Source organism: Gossypium raimondii, chromosome 12, assembly GCF_025698545.1.
Source record: "Gossypium raimondii isolate GPD5lz chromosome 12, ASM2569854v1, whole genome shotgun sequence".
Classification (NCBI taxonomy): Eukaryota; Viridiplantae; Streptophyta; class Magnoliopsida; order Malvales; family Malvaceae; genus Gossypium; species Gossypium raimondii.
This window is the reverse complement of record NC_068576.1, coordinates 32,488,598-32,503,176: the sequence shown is the minus strand read 5'-3', so window position 1 is coordinate 32,503,176 and position 14,579 is coordinate 32,488,598.

Here is a 14,579-nt window from a genome sequence, read left to right as displayed (position 1 = left end):
ATCATGATATATTAGTGTTACAATTGGTAATTAAACATTGGAAAATGGAAAATGAAATAATTGATTAAATTGGATGTTAAATGGTTATGTTACATGTTACACATAAGCATTTTGTCACATTAAATTGAGAACAATAATGACAGATTTATATGCTATGTTTGAAGGAATATATTGGCAACATGCATGGTGGATCCATTGGATATAGTTGGCATGCCATAGGATTTTTGAGTACTCATCTTTATTTGTGAATTTATGATCATATGGCTCTAGGTGGACTGATTTGTTTGGAGTAGATAAGAGAGTGTTGAGCATGAGTCTCCACCCATTGGGTTATTTGAGGTGCTATAAGGGAGCGTGTGGTTCAACCCACTCAACTCGGTGAACTGTATTTGATATTTTTTGGAGTTCGAAGATCCGTTTATCCGATGTATGATCACTCGATTATGCCATGAGAAGTGTATGCCAGTATATTTATGTGTGATTATTGTTATATCATTAGATGTTTGTAAACCATGAATAATTGATTCTTGATATTGATAACGTATATAGAAATTAAAATGGCATGTTTTATTATTATGGCTAATAATTGATGATTAATTGGATGTGATATAAGCATGATTTGGATGTTTATTTACTAGTCATTTTTATTAACATCCACTAAGATTTTTAAAGGTGACACCCTCACAATTTGTGAAGATAATCATCGGGCTTGAGGAGCTGAGGAGCCGAGCAAGAGAGTTTTAAATTGGCTCATAATTTGCTTCTACATTATTAAATAACTAGTAATTAGATAAAATTGAGGTGTTATAAGGTCAAGGTGCGTCTTGGGTGGTCGTTAGCCGGAGAGTCACTTAGTTGGCTAATGTAATGCTTCAAATTCGTGCTGGTCTATCCCAGTCAGGTTTAGGGTGTCACATTTGGTGGCATCAGAGTCGTAGTTTTAAAGCCTTTGGTTAGCCTAGGTTGCTTGAATATTAATGATCTTGGATTATGATGTTTGCTTTCTTGTGTTGATTAAAAAAAATTGTATTTTTTTCCTATGCATGACCTTGTTATTGGGGTAGGATTGGGAACACAATGCCTTAAAGAAACTATACTTAGTTAAATTTTGGATCTCTTGCCTCTACTCACTTCTAATACGTTTTCTTTACTCTTTTTGTTTAGTATACGGTAGTTGTTATGCCTACGCGTCGTGATCGAGGTAGTATGGATAACAATGAGCCACCGCGGGATAATGCTCAAATGGGCACGTTGAGTAGTTCATGTCTGAGACGTTAGGAGCACTACAGCGTATCGCTGGTGCCAATGCTACTCCGACTCATCAGGGTTTGCCATTGGAGCATTTATGAGCTCTTGGTGGTAATGAGTTTCGTGGTGTTAGGGGCGGTGATCTGAGATGTGTAGAGTATTGGTTGGAGGGTGTCATTCGTATTCTTAGTCAGATGGGTTGTTCAGACGAGTACAAGTTGGATTATGTTGTATCACTGTTGACAGACGAAACTCACAATGGTGGATGACTATTAAGAGGGGTACTGCGCTGGATCGTCTAACTTGGGACTTCATCTTAGCATCATTTTAGAGGAAGTTTATGGGCGAGTAGTATCTCGAGTCTAGGAGACAGGAGTTTATGGATCTTGTTCAAGGTAGTCTGTCGGTAGACGAGTACGAGGTTGAGTTTGTTCAGTTGAGCCAGTATGCTCCCGAATTGGTTTTTTTAAGGAAAACCATTGTAAGAGGTTCAGGTTTAGGCTGAACCGTGAGATTAAGTTCTATCTTGTTGCTGAGAATACCAAGGTCTTCGACGAGTTAATTGAAAAGGCTCATACGTTACAAGAGACTTTAGGAGACGAGCCTAAAGCTGCTTCATCTGGAGCTGTTAAGAGGTTGACTGAGACTACTAGTGGTTTTGGTCATAACGGTAAGAGAGGTCGTTCCAGTAGATCTGGATGATGTGTTGTTGGTGGTTATGGTCAAGATAGGCATGCTACGAGATTTGAGGCTTGTCCTATTGATCAGGGGACTACGACATGGCCGATATGTGATCATTGTAGTTGATGTCATTGTGACGAGTGTTGGAGGATGACAGATGCTTGTCTTGTTTGTGGTTTGATAGAGCACTAAGTGAGTGACTACCGAAGATAGCTATTGTTGGTCGCAATCAGCCTGTTGCCGCTGTTGTTGATGCACTTGCTTCAGCTCGAGGGAGAGGCTGTCCCAGACATGATGGTGGTAGAGGTGCTGGTCAGCGTGGTGCTACACGAGGTAGTGATGGTGGTCCAACCAGATTTTATGCAGTGAGGGAACCTTGGATTAGAGCGACCACTAATGTTATCACAGGTACTTTCACGCTACAATCTTTTCCTCTACTGGCTTTAGATGATTCTGGTGTAACGAGGTCTTTTATCTTGAGAGACGTAGCTAGAGAGTTGGGGATTGTTGTAAAGACATCTAGATCGAGTCTTATGATTAAGAGACTTCTAGGTGATAGTGTAGTGGTGGATTGAGTTTATCATCATTATCTTCTAATGGTTTAGGGACAAGTGTTCTCGATTGATATTTTTGAGTTATCATTTTAGGGTTTTGAGATCATTCTGGGTATGGATTGGTTGTCCTAGCATCGGGCTAAGGTAGATTGCAAGGTGAAGTTGTTGACTCTGTGTGGTGCTGGTGATTTACAAGTTGTTGTTGGTAAAAGGTTTAAGTTTTTGTCGAATGTGATTTCTTCGCTTCATGCTGAGAACTTAGTCCTGAAAGGTTGAAAAGCTTATCTAGCTTATATCCTGAATTCCGATAGTAGGGAGATGAGGTTGGATGAGGTTCGGGCTGTCTGTGAATTTTCGGATGTGTTTCCTGAGGAGTTGCATGGATTACTGTCGTATAGAGAAGTTGAGTTCGGTATTGAGCTCTATCCCAGTACTGCTCCGGTGACTGTTGCGCCTTATCACATGCCACCTAAGGAACTGAAATAGTTGAAGTTGTAGTTGCAAGAGTTGCTGGATCTTGGGTTCATTCATTCAAGTGTGTCTCCATGGGGACCATCAGTGTTGTTCATGAAGGAGAAGGATTGGACTTAGAGGTTGTACATCGGTTATCGCCAGCTGAATAGGTTGACCATAAAATATAAGTACCCGCTACCAAGGATTGATGATATGTTTGAGCAGTTTTGGGAGGATTCAGGAGGATCTAGATTGTACCCCGGAACAAAAATTCAAGGGTATTGTGTCATTATTAATGGAAGAGGCCTACCGTTGGTGGTAGTCTATTATAAGGGGTACATGGAATAATGAAAATGTGCAAGTGTACACAATCACAACAAGTAATAAAGTGACAAGTAAATGTCGAGTTATCATACCCACAAGGACTGTAAAAAGGAATATTTATGAAATTAATGTTAAAACACTTTGGTGAGGGAAAATATTTTGGTTTAAAGATGATTAAAAACTAAGGGTTAAAAACTAAATAAAAAATTTTAAAAAATAAAAAGGTTCTAATGTACGATTTCAAATAATGTTTAATCAAGATGATATAATTGTGTTGGATTAATTACATTCCTTTAACTTAGAATTATCAAACTTATGTTTATACTGCTACGAACAAATTCACGGCAACTCGATAATTTGCTAACTACTACTCATACATACTTATTAAATTAATCAATCTCTTGAACATTTTCCAATGTCAATCCAAGCGATTAATCAATCTTCACAGGCATATAAAAGATCAAGTGGGGTAACAGAGTATTTCTACCTTGAAACAATTTAATCACAACAATCTTGCAAGTTATGCAAGGCATATATATCTCTAAATACAATGCTAAATTAACTTCAGCTACCTTAGTAGAATAAACATGCACTGATTCAGTATTGTGTTGATTAATTACAATTTCAATACGATTTAATAATTAATTCATTATTTATCTAACAATTAATATTGCAAGAATAACTTAGGCACGATTTTACTTAATCAAGCATCATACCGAGGCCTATAACAGCACAAACACAATTTCAATAATTCAAGCGGGAAAAATATAATCAACCCAACACGGATTAAGTTCAAGCTAAATTGATTAGAATAACCATTTCAATAGCATAAATATTCATAAACATGTTTGTCAAAACAACAACGAAATTTAAAGAGATAAAGAACAAGAAGCAAATCTGGTGTTTCTCCGTGGCTTGACTGATTGCTTCGTTCTTCGTTCTCCATTCTCCTAAGCTATCAAGGTGGCTTATGAATACTTTAATTGCTACTCAACAATGGCTGATTAGGACCTCTTTCCCAATAGAAGAAATCGGCACTTGATCAAAAGGGAAAATGGGAAGGAAAAGTTGAGAGAAGTGAGAGAGGAGAAGAGAGAATGAGAGTGTGAGAGATGATTTGAATGATCAGAAAGGGGTGGCTTTTATAGCTGATTGTTGCTGGTAAAAATAGAAAATTCCATCAGCCAAAGAGACCCCCTTGGCCGGCCACACACATGGCAAAGTTGAGAGATTCAACTTTCCTAAAAATAACCTAGGGTAAATTCATAAAGCCACATTTTTTGAGGGGTTTGAATACAAGGTTGAAAGTTCTTCAATGGCTTCTTCCCAAGATTATTTAGTCAGCTAAAATGCTGATTTGAGTGATCATATGGACGATTCTGGGCATCCCAATTGGTGGCTGGTTCGGTTCACTAGATTCCGTTCAACCAATATGGTTCAACTGGACCATTTTTATCTATAATTAATTAATAATAATTTATTTAGCCCAAATTAGATTGGGAATAAATTAAAATTAATTATGAGTTAACACACATTTTTGGACCACCTTAGGCTAGAAATAAATTATCCTCGATGCTTCAAATTGCTTCTCGATTTTATTCTTCGAGCATTGTCTGCCGAGCCAATTTTCGGCCTTTGTGCGAATCTGTCAAAAATAGTCAAAATTAATCTAAATTAATTAAAATTCATCATGTTCATATTTTTAACATAATTTAATTATTTTATAATATTTAATTATTTTTCAACAATAATTTAACCGAAATAGCATGATTTTAAGTTAAAAAGGGCATGTAAAAACACATAAATTTTCGTGTTTCACACCCCAAAACTTAATTCATTGCTCGTCCCGAGTAATGCACAAATTTGAAAAGAATTTTCTGGAAAACACTTTTTGAAAAACTCCTTCAGAACAACATTCTTCACAAAATCATGAAATCAATATACTTATGCTCAAAAACAATAAATTTGATAATTATGTTACTCAAGTATATATATCGTTCAAGTTAATCTCAACAATTACTACAATAGCAAAATTAGACTAAATGCTTCGTAATAATGACATGTTAATCCCTACCAATTTGATTTTAATCCCTTATTCAAAATTAAACTGTAATCATTAAACTTAACGGATGTCTTCATATGCTGAACAGAGTAATTTCTCTCGACTAATGTAGGTAACATTGGAACTTTGAATCAATAGGTCTTCAACAAGGTTGTAACATGATTGGGCTTAGAGGTAGGTAAAAGATAGATAATTTTAGGTTTAAAAAACAAACTTTAGACTCAGCTTGTATCGGACCTTTCGAGATAATTACCTTCAATACATCAACTTTTCTTTCCCTTTTATATTTCTTTGCAACTCCCCCAAACTTATTTTCAAAGAATACTCTAAATAGTACTGAGTCTTGTGTTTGGGAAATTTTTAAGATAATTAAGAAAAGTGATGGCTAACTTTGTAAGGGTTCAAATAAAATTATGCCATAAAGTATCAAAGTTGGGTTTCAAAGGATAAAAATTTCATCATGGTTGGCTTGAAAGGCTCAAACAGTCCAAACAACAGTTGCCCAAATCATTTTCAACGTTCCATGCTTCTTAGGATTTCGCCTCAAGAAACTACTAAGTCAATTCTAAAGACTTAAACTTTCATGCATGCCTAACTTTCCTAAAGAACTAAAATTTTATGGTATGATTTGCATGCTTTATTAGAAATACATTTCGTGTCATTATTAAGCTAACATAACTATTTATTGAAATAATCAAACTTTATTCATACTTAAATTTTGCATACTTAACAAAATTAAAATTTATTGAACAAAAATATATCATATTCATAATTAAAAGAAAATTTTTATTCTGAGTGGAAATAATTTCAATTTTCGGTCCCCCCAACTTAAAATGAACAATTTCCTCATTGTTTAAAGTGAATAGATACTATACATCAAGTAGGATTCCAGAAAAGAGGAGGTGAGCCAATTTGACTGCTTAAGTACCAAGCTCTTCCAAGATCCAATCCTAGACATGTATATACCTATTGCCACACTTTAGACTTTACTACTTGTCCATATTTACTTTTGATTCACATCTCTTGTTTTATTATGCAGAAATAAAAAATTACTAATTAATCCTAATTCTAAGCTAAATTGATAAAAATTAATATATAAATTATAAATAATATAATTATATATTAAAGTTTATCAACTTATAAATAATATTAAAGATATTTATTCTAGATGTTTTCTCAAAATATTCACAAAGAAAGGCACCTAGTTTTTTATTATTTATGAAAAGAGCGACTAAATTTTAAAATAATTCAATTAAGTCCCTAGACTTAATGAAAATTTAAAATTGAGTTGCAAATTAAAACTTGGATCAAAATTGACCATTTTATTTGAAACTAAAAATTTATTTTTCCATTTAGGGGATAATTTCTTGCAAAATTATGTCAAAATAAATTCCCAGGAAAGATTGAAGGGGTCACAAACAGTCTCGCTTAAGTTCCAATCTCCTAGACATAATTTATTTAAACATACTTTACCCGAAAATATACCCTAAATAATTTGTTCAAAAAGAAAAACGAAAACTTAAGTATCCGATAAAATTAACGAAGTTTTATCCCGTTCAATTTTATCTCCCCAATAATGTTTCAGGCGCTGAGCATTAACTCAAAAATTACATCCCTTACCTTGGATATCAAAAACTCCGTATGGATAGACCTGGTGAATCGTAAATGGGCCGGACCAACGTGATTTTAGCTTACCTGGAAAGAACTTCAATCTGGAATTGAACAACAAGACTTGCTGAGCTGCTTCAAATTCTCGAACTTGAAAGTGGTTTTCATGCCATTTCTTAAGTCTTTCTTTAAGTAATTTGGCATTTGCATATGAGAACATTCGGAACTCTTCTAACTCATTGAGTTGGAACATCCATTTCTCTTTTGCGAGCTTAGGATCCAAATTAAGCTGTTGAAGAGCGCAATAAGCTTTGTGCTCTAACTCTAATGGTAGATGGCAGGCTTTCCCAAAGACCAACCTATAGGGTGACATCCCTAACGGTGTCTTGTATGATGGTCTGTAAGCCCATAAAGCATTACCTAATCTTGTGGACCAATCTAGTCGGTTCGGGCAGACTACCAATCTTGTGGACCAATCTCGTCGGATATGCCTTAGCCTCGACCCATTTAGACACATAGTCTACTGCTCCTAGTATGTACTTGTGACCGCAAGACGGAGGAAAAGAACCAAGAAAGTCAATACCCTATACATCCAACAACTCTACCTCAATGATGTTTGTTCGAGGCAACTCATTTCTGTTGGTGACATTTCCGACCCTTTGACATCGATCACAGCTCTTCACGTAAGCATATGCATCCTTGAATAATGTTGGCCAAAAGAATCCGGCTTGCAATACTTTGGCCGCTCTACGTGTACCTCCGAAGTGTCCCCCATTTGGAGCTGAGTGACAGTGGTATAAAATCTTCGGTATTTCATATTCTGCCACGCATCTCCTGATCATCTAATCTGCACACTTTTTAAACACATATAGCTCTTTCTAGAAATAGTACTTCACATCGTGAAGAAACTTTTTCCTTTGTTGATACATCTTATCAATTGGCATCAAACCACAAGTTAAATAGTTGGAAAAATCAGCAAACCAAGGGGTATTATGGACATGATTTACCTTTAGGATATGTTCACCTGGAAACATCTCTTGAATTGGTCTAAGAGGAGAATTCCTTTCTTGTGGCTCCAATTTGGACAAGTGATCTGCTACTTGATTTTCGACTCCCTTTCGATCTTGAATTTGTAGATCGAACTTTTGAAGTAGAAGTACCCATCAGATCAGCCTCGGCTTAGCGTCTTTCTTCGCAAGTAAATACTTAATTACCGAGTGGTCCATATAGACAGTCACTTTGGTACCTACCAGATAAGATCAAAACTTATCAAAAGCAAACACAATAGCAAGTAACTCTTTTACTGTTATCGTATAATTCAGTTGAGCTCCTGTTAGGGTTCGACTTGCGTAGTAGATGGGATGAAAAACTTTGTTCCTTCGCTGGCCCAAGGCAACTCCAATTGTGAAGTCACTTACGTCACACATCAATTGAAATGGCAAATCCCAGTCTGGTGTGACAATTGTGGGTGTCATGACTAATCGACTTTTCAAATCGTTGAAGCCTTTTAAGGATTCCTCATCAAACTTGAATATAGAGCCATTCTCTAATAATTTGTATAAGGGTTTAGCAACTTTGGAGAAGTCCTTTATAAATCTTCGATAAAAACCGGAGGTAGGAGTTTCTTAATAACGTCTACCTTTGCTTTGTCTACCTCGATCCCATGTCTCGTTATTTGATTCCCTAGAACAACTCCTTCTCGTACCATAAAATGGCACTTTTCCCAGTTGAGTACGAGATTCATTTCTTCGCATCACCTTAGTACCTTAGTTAGATTGCCTAAGCAATCATCGTAAGTATCTCCGAATACAGAAAAGTCATCCATAAAAACTTCCAAATATTTCTCAACCATGTTAGTAAAAATATACATCATACATTTTTGAAATGTAGCAAGTGGATTACATAAACCGAATGCCATGCGTCTAAATGCAAATGTACCGTACGAGAAGGTGAATGTCATTTTGTGTTGATGTTCCGGTGCTACTGTAATCTGATTATACCCTGAGTATCCATTGAGAAAACAGTAGTAATCTCGTCCTGCGAGTCTATCCAGCATCTGGTCCAAGAACAGCAAAGGGAAGTGATCTTTCCTAGTCGCCTTGTTCAGCTTCTGGTAATCGATGCAGATTCTTTATCCCGTAACAATTCTATTCGGTATCAACTCGTTGTTCTCATTCTCTACGACCGTGATACCTCCTTTTTTTGGCATGCACTGGACCGAGCTTACCCATGAACTGTCTGAGATGGGATAGATGATACCTATATCTAACCACTTGATGATCTGTTTTTTTACTACGTCCTTCATGATGGGGTTCAGTCTCCGTTGTCCATCGATCGTCCCTTTTTTGCCATCTTCCAGGATAATCTTGTGCATGCATACAAATGGACTAATGTCGCGAATATCGGCTATGGTCCATCCGATGGCCTTCTTGAATTGTTTCAGAACTAAGATAAGTTTCTCTTCTTGCTTAGTGGTCAATTCTGCTAAAACAATCATAGGTAGAGTAGAAGCATTACCTAAATAAACGTATTTTAAATGAGAAGGTAATACCTTGAGTTCTAATTCAGGTGGCTCATCGGTCAATGCTTTTGGTTGATAATAGTCCCGCTTTTCTAACTCCAAAGATTCAAAATGAGATTGCGGATTAAATCCCCTTTGATTAGCTTCTAGAAAAGCTAAGTATTCATCCTCCTCTTCATCATTTGGAGGATCCGATGTCAAAATTCTTTCCAGTGGGTCCACAACACTTTTGAGTTCCTTCTCCACTATTAAATCCTCTAAATCAAACACTGTAGAGCAATCATCCATTGTGTCAGGAAATCACAGAGAATTAAAGACGTTAATTGTTACCTGATCATCCTAAACACGCATAGTGAGCTCGCCCTTCTGCGCATCAATAAGGGTCCTTCCAGTTGCTAGGAACAGCCTTCCTAGGATGATTGGTACTTCTTTGTCTGCTTCAAGTCTAGAATTACAAGGTCAGCAGGTAAGATAAACTTATCTACACATACGAATACGTCCTCGATTTTTCCTTCTGAATGTGCTAAGGATCGATCTTCTAGTTGAAGCGTAACTGTAGTTCGTCTAACTTCTCTTATCCCCAACTTCCTAAATATTGACATAGGCAACAAGTTGATATTTGCACCTAAGTCACATAATGCCTTACCATAATATGTTGCTCCAATGTTGCACAGTATGGTAAAACATCCAGGATCCTTCAATTTTGGGGGTAGTTTGTCTTGAAGATATGCACTGCATTCCTTCGTCAGAGCTACCGTCTCAAATTCTCCAAGTATTAGTTTCTTAGACAAGATATCTTTGATGAACTTGATGTAGTTCGACATTTCCTCAAGTGCTTCAACCAACGGGATGTTGATCTGAAGTTGCTTGAGTACATCAAGGAACTTCTTGAATTGAATCTCCTGCTTCTGTTTCTAAAGTCTTTGAGGTTAGGGTGGTGTTGGTCTCATTACTGGGACTGATTCTAGTTGATTCATCTTTGGTGGAAATTCTGCATCTAACGGCGTTGTTAGTTGATTAGAATTAGCTGGTTCTGGGGTTACTTTATCGGGTTTTACAGATTCTGGTTCTGGTGAAACTGGAATTTCAACACTTGGTTGAACTTCTTCTGAATCTTGAGCGTCTGCTGGCTCATTTTCAACTTTGACAGTGTTGGGCTCTACTGTTTTTTCACTCCTCAAATGTCAACGCTTTATAATGTTCTTTCCCTAGATTTCTTGGATTCTCTGTTTCACTAGGTAGAGAACCTTGTGGTCGGCTCCTGAGTTCAGTAGCAAGCTGGCCCACTTGATTCTCCAAATTCCTTAGAGTGGCGTCGTTTTTCGCCATGTCTTCCTTCTATAGATTCTCCAAGGTATTGGATGGTTCTGCTTAGGTTAGTTTCTAAACTTGTTGAGGGAAACTAGGCAGCTGAGTTGGTCTAGGTTGGGCGTAAGTGTTACTAGTTCCAGCCCCTTGGTTACTCCAGGAAAAATTCGGGTGATTTTGCCACAATAAGTTATAAAAGTTGGATTGCAGTCCTTTCCTCCCTTGGTTTTGGTTTTGGTTACCCATGTAATATACAGATTCAGGGTTCGATGGAAATTTTTCCAACAAATATCCTTCCCCACAATACACACAGGCTATATTCTCAAATTGGTTAGGTGGTTGGGCTGCAAAACTGTTAGACCCATTAGTGGTAAGATTCTTAAGCATTGAGGATATTGAAGATACCTGAGATGCGAGTGAAGTGAGAGCATCCATTTCATGTATTCCAGCGACTCGTCTTCCTGACGCTGCTCGATTGGTATCTTCGGTCGTAATGAATCTTTGGGTACTCCGACTAACTTGAAAGAATCGCTCACTTCCATAAATAGTCTTAAGTGAAGATGAGGATCTTCAATAGGTATTCCACTGAATTGGTCCACAGTCTGAAGCATCTGGAACATGACTGGCTTTAGCTCGAATTATTGTGCCTCGATTTCAAGTCTCCTGTTACCCGGATTAAGATCGTTAAATACTAGCACGGCATACTGTCGCAAAGCTCTATCCCTATCATCAGCAATAAAGATAGGATTCTGAACAAGGTTTGCTCCGTTTCTTTGATTCATATTCTCAAAGTTTATCTCTTGGGTCCTTCTCTAGTTCGCTTGTCTTCTTTGCTGTTGAAAGGTTCGTTCTATTTGAGGGTCCACAGGGAGTAAGTCGATAATCTGGTCAATACTCATAAACATCTAAAATAATCACAGAATGATTAAGTAAGTAAAGATTTAAACAAGAAAATAAATAAACCAAAATGTAAAAGTAGATTCACAAATAATGGCTTCTTTTTAAAACAGTCCCCGACAACGACGCCAAAAACTTGGAACGACGAAAATGTGCAAGTGTACACAATCGCAACAAGTAATAAAGTGACAAGTAAATGTCGAGTTATCGTACCCACAGGGACGGTAAAAAGGAATATTTAAGAAATTAATGTTAAAACACATTGGTGAGGGAAAATATTTTGGTTTAAAGATGATTAAAAACTAAGGGTTAAAAACTAAATAAAAAAATTAAAAAACTAAAAAGGTTATAATGCACGATTTCAAATAAGGTTTAATGAAGATGATATAATTGTGTTAGATTAATTACATTCCTTTAACTTAGAATTATTAAACTTATGTTTATACTGCTACGAACAAATTCACGACAACTCGATAATTTGTTAACATACTTGTTAAATTAATCAATCTCTTGAACATTTTCCAATGTCAATCCAAGCGATTAATCAATCTTCACAAGCATATAAAAGATCAAGTGAGGTAACAGAGTATTTCTACCTTGAAACAATTTAATGACAATAATTTTGCAAGTTATGCAAGGCATATGTATCGCCAAATACAATGCTAAATTAACTTCAGCTACCTTAGAAGAATAAACATGCACTGATTAAGTATTGTGTTGATTAATTACAATTTCAATACGACTTAATAATTAATTCATCAGTTATCTAACAATTAATATTCCAAGAATAACTTAGGCATGATTTTACTTAAGCAAGCATCTTACCGAGGCATATAACATGTGTAATTCTACTGCAAAAAAATTTCATCCACATTTTAGCTACCGAAAACATAATTCCTTTATTAGAATTTGTTAGAATGATCGGAGGTTCCACTCACCCCTATCCTCGGTTAGGTACTCACCCATATCCTCAGTTTCATAAAATGGAGCATTGTAAAATTTACAAATTTCACGAGGGGTGACATGGACCTTCCTGTCCCTCACTGCTATGTGTTCCCAAATTTCATCTTCAAATGGTCCTCTAGGCTGGAAATAAAATTGCCTCGATGCTTCAAATTGCTTCTCGATTTTATTCTTCCAGCATTGTCCGCCGAGCCAATTTTCGCCCTTTGTGCGAATCTGTCAAAAATAGTCAAAATTAATCAAAATTAACTATAAAATTAATTAAAATTCAGCATATTCATATTTTTAACATAATTTAATTATTTTATAATATTTAATTATTTTTCAAAAAGAATTTAACCGAAACAACATGATTTTAAGTTAAAAAGGGCATGTAAAAATACATAAATTTTCATGTTTCCAGTACACAAGATGAACATTTCACCTAGGAATATTCCTAGGATGATTTTCAAAACAAGTATGTTTGAATTAGGTATGTGGAGACCCACAACCTCAAGTTCATTGAGTTGAAGTAAGGGGATAAGATTGTGGCTGAATATGAGGTTTAATTATTGAGGTTCATCCGCTATGCTCAGGGTATGGTCACCACAGAATAGGATAAGTGTGTGAGGTTAAAAAATGGGATTTGTTACAACCTCAAAACTTATGTTGCTCCACACTAGGAATGGGTGTTTGAGACCCTAGTGGAAAAAATCCAAAATTCTGGAGGAGATCAAACAAGTGGAATGCGAAAAATGAGAAAAAAGTAAGGCCCTGGGTAAAAAAGATTAAGGCCCTGGGTAAAAAAGATTCTAGTCCCAGTTTTGAATTCTCATCCTACAAAATGAGCCAAAGAGAGTAGGCTGCGAAAAAGGGTTGCGGTAGCTGATTCTGGGGTTGGGACTCCCAATTGTAACTATTGTAATAAATGCCACTTAGGAAAGTGTTGGAAGAAATTGGGTGCCTACCTAAAATATGGATCGATGAAGCATAGGTATAATGAATGTCCTCGGTGGGTCGAGCAGGTGCAACCTCCGAATCAAAATGAGACCCAAAACTAGAGATTGGGTAATATAGCCGTTAATAATGCCGCAATGGGTAATTAAGGTGCGAACCGAACTAAAGCTAATAAGCCTACCCTTTTTTGTGTTATTAGAGTTTGTGATGAGAGAGATGTATCCGATGTAATCGTAGGTATTTTTACCATCCATTCAATTTCATGCTTTGCCTTAATTGACATAGGATCCACTCATTCATATGTTGCTTGTAATATGTCTGATAAACTAGGTTTGGGGTAGAGGAAACCACTACTGATGTTACGATAATAGGCCCTTTAAGACAATCGATTATTGTAAATAAGGTCTATAAGAGATGTCCATTGGAGGTTTAAAGTGTAGTGTTTCCGGCGGATCTTATAGAATTACCTTTTGGGGAGTTCGATTTAATTTTTGGTATGGATATGTAAGTAGAACACTATTAATCAAATGTAATCTCCGCTATGGTTGTCAAGAAGTTGGTTTGGAATGGGTTTGAGGCTTATCTAGACTATGTGAGGGATGTGAATGCGAATAGTTCTATCAGACAATATTCGAATAGTTAGGGAATTCCCAAATGTGTTTCCATGTTGCGACACCCCTAACAGGATGCCAATTTCGTGACACAGGTATCAATGATGAACTTTTTAACTTGTGAGTTTGATGGTGCTTGTATAGGCTTTTACTAAACTTATGGTCTTGGTAATGACATTGTGCATATTTTATAGTTTTTGGTAAGGAAATGGTAAGTTATGTTTGAGTTTATACGAGCTTACTAAGTACTCGTTGCTTACATGGTTATTTTCTTTTGTTTTATAGATTGTCAGAAGCCCGATCGATTGGAAGCTTGTCGGGAATCAATCACACTATCTAGCAACCATTTCGGTAGTTTTTTTTATATTTTGGCTAAGGTTATAAATGGCATGTATAGGACCCTTTTATTATGG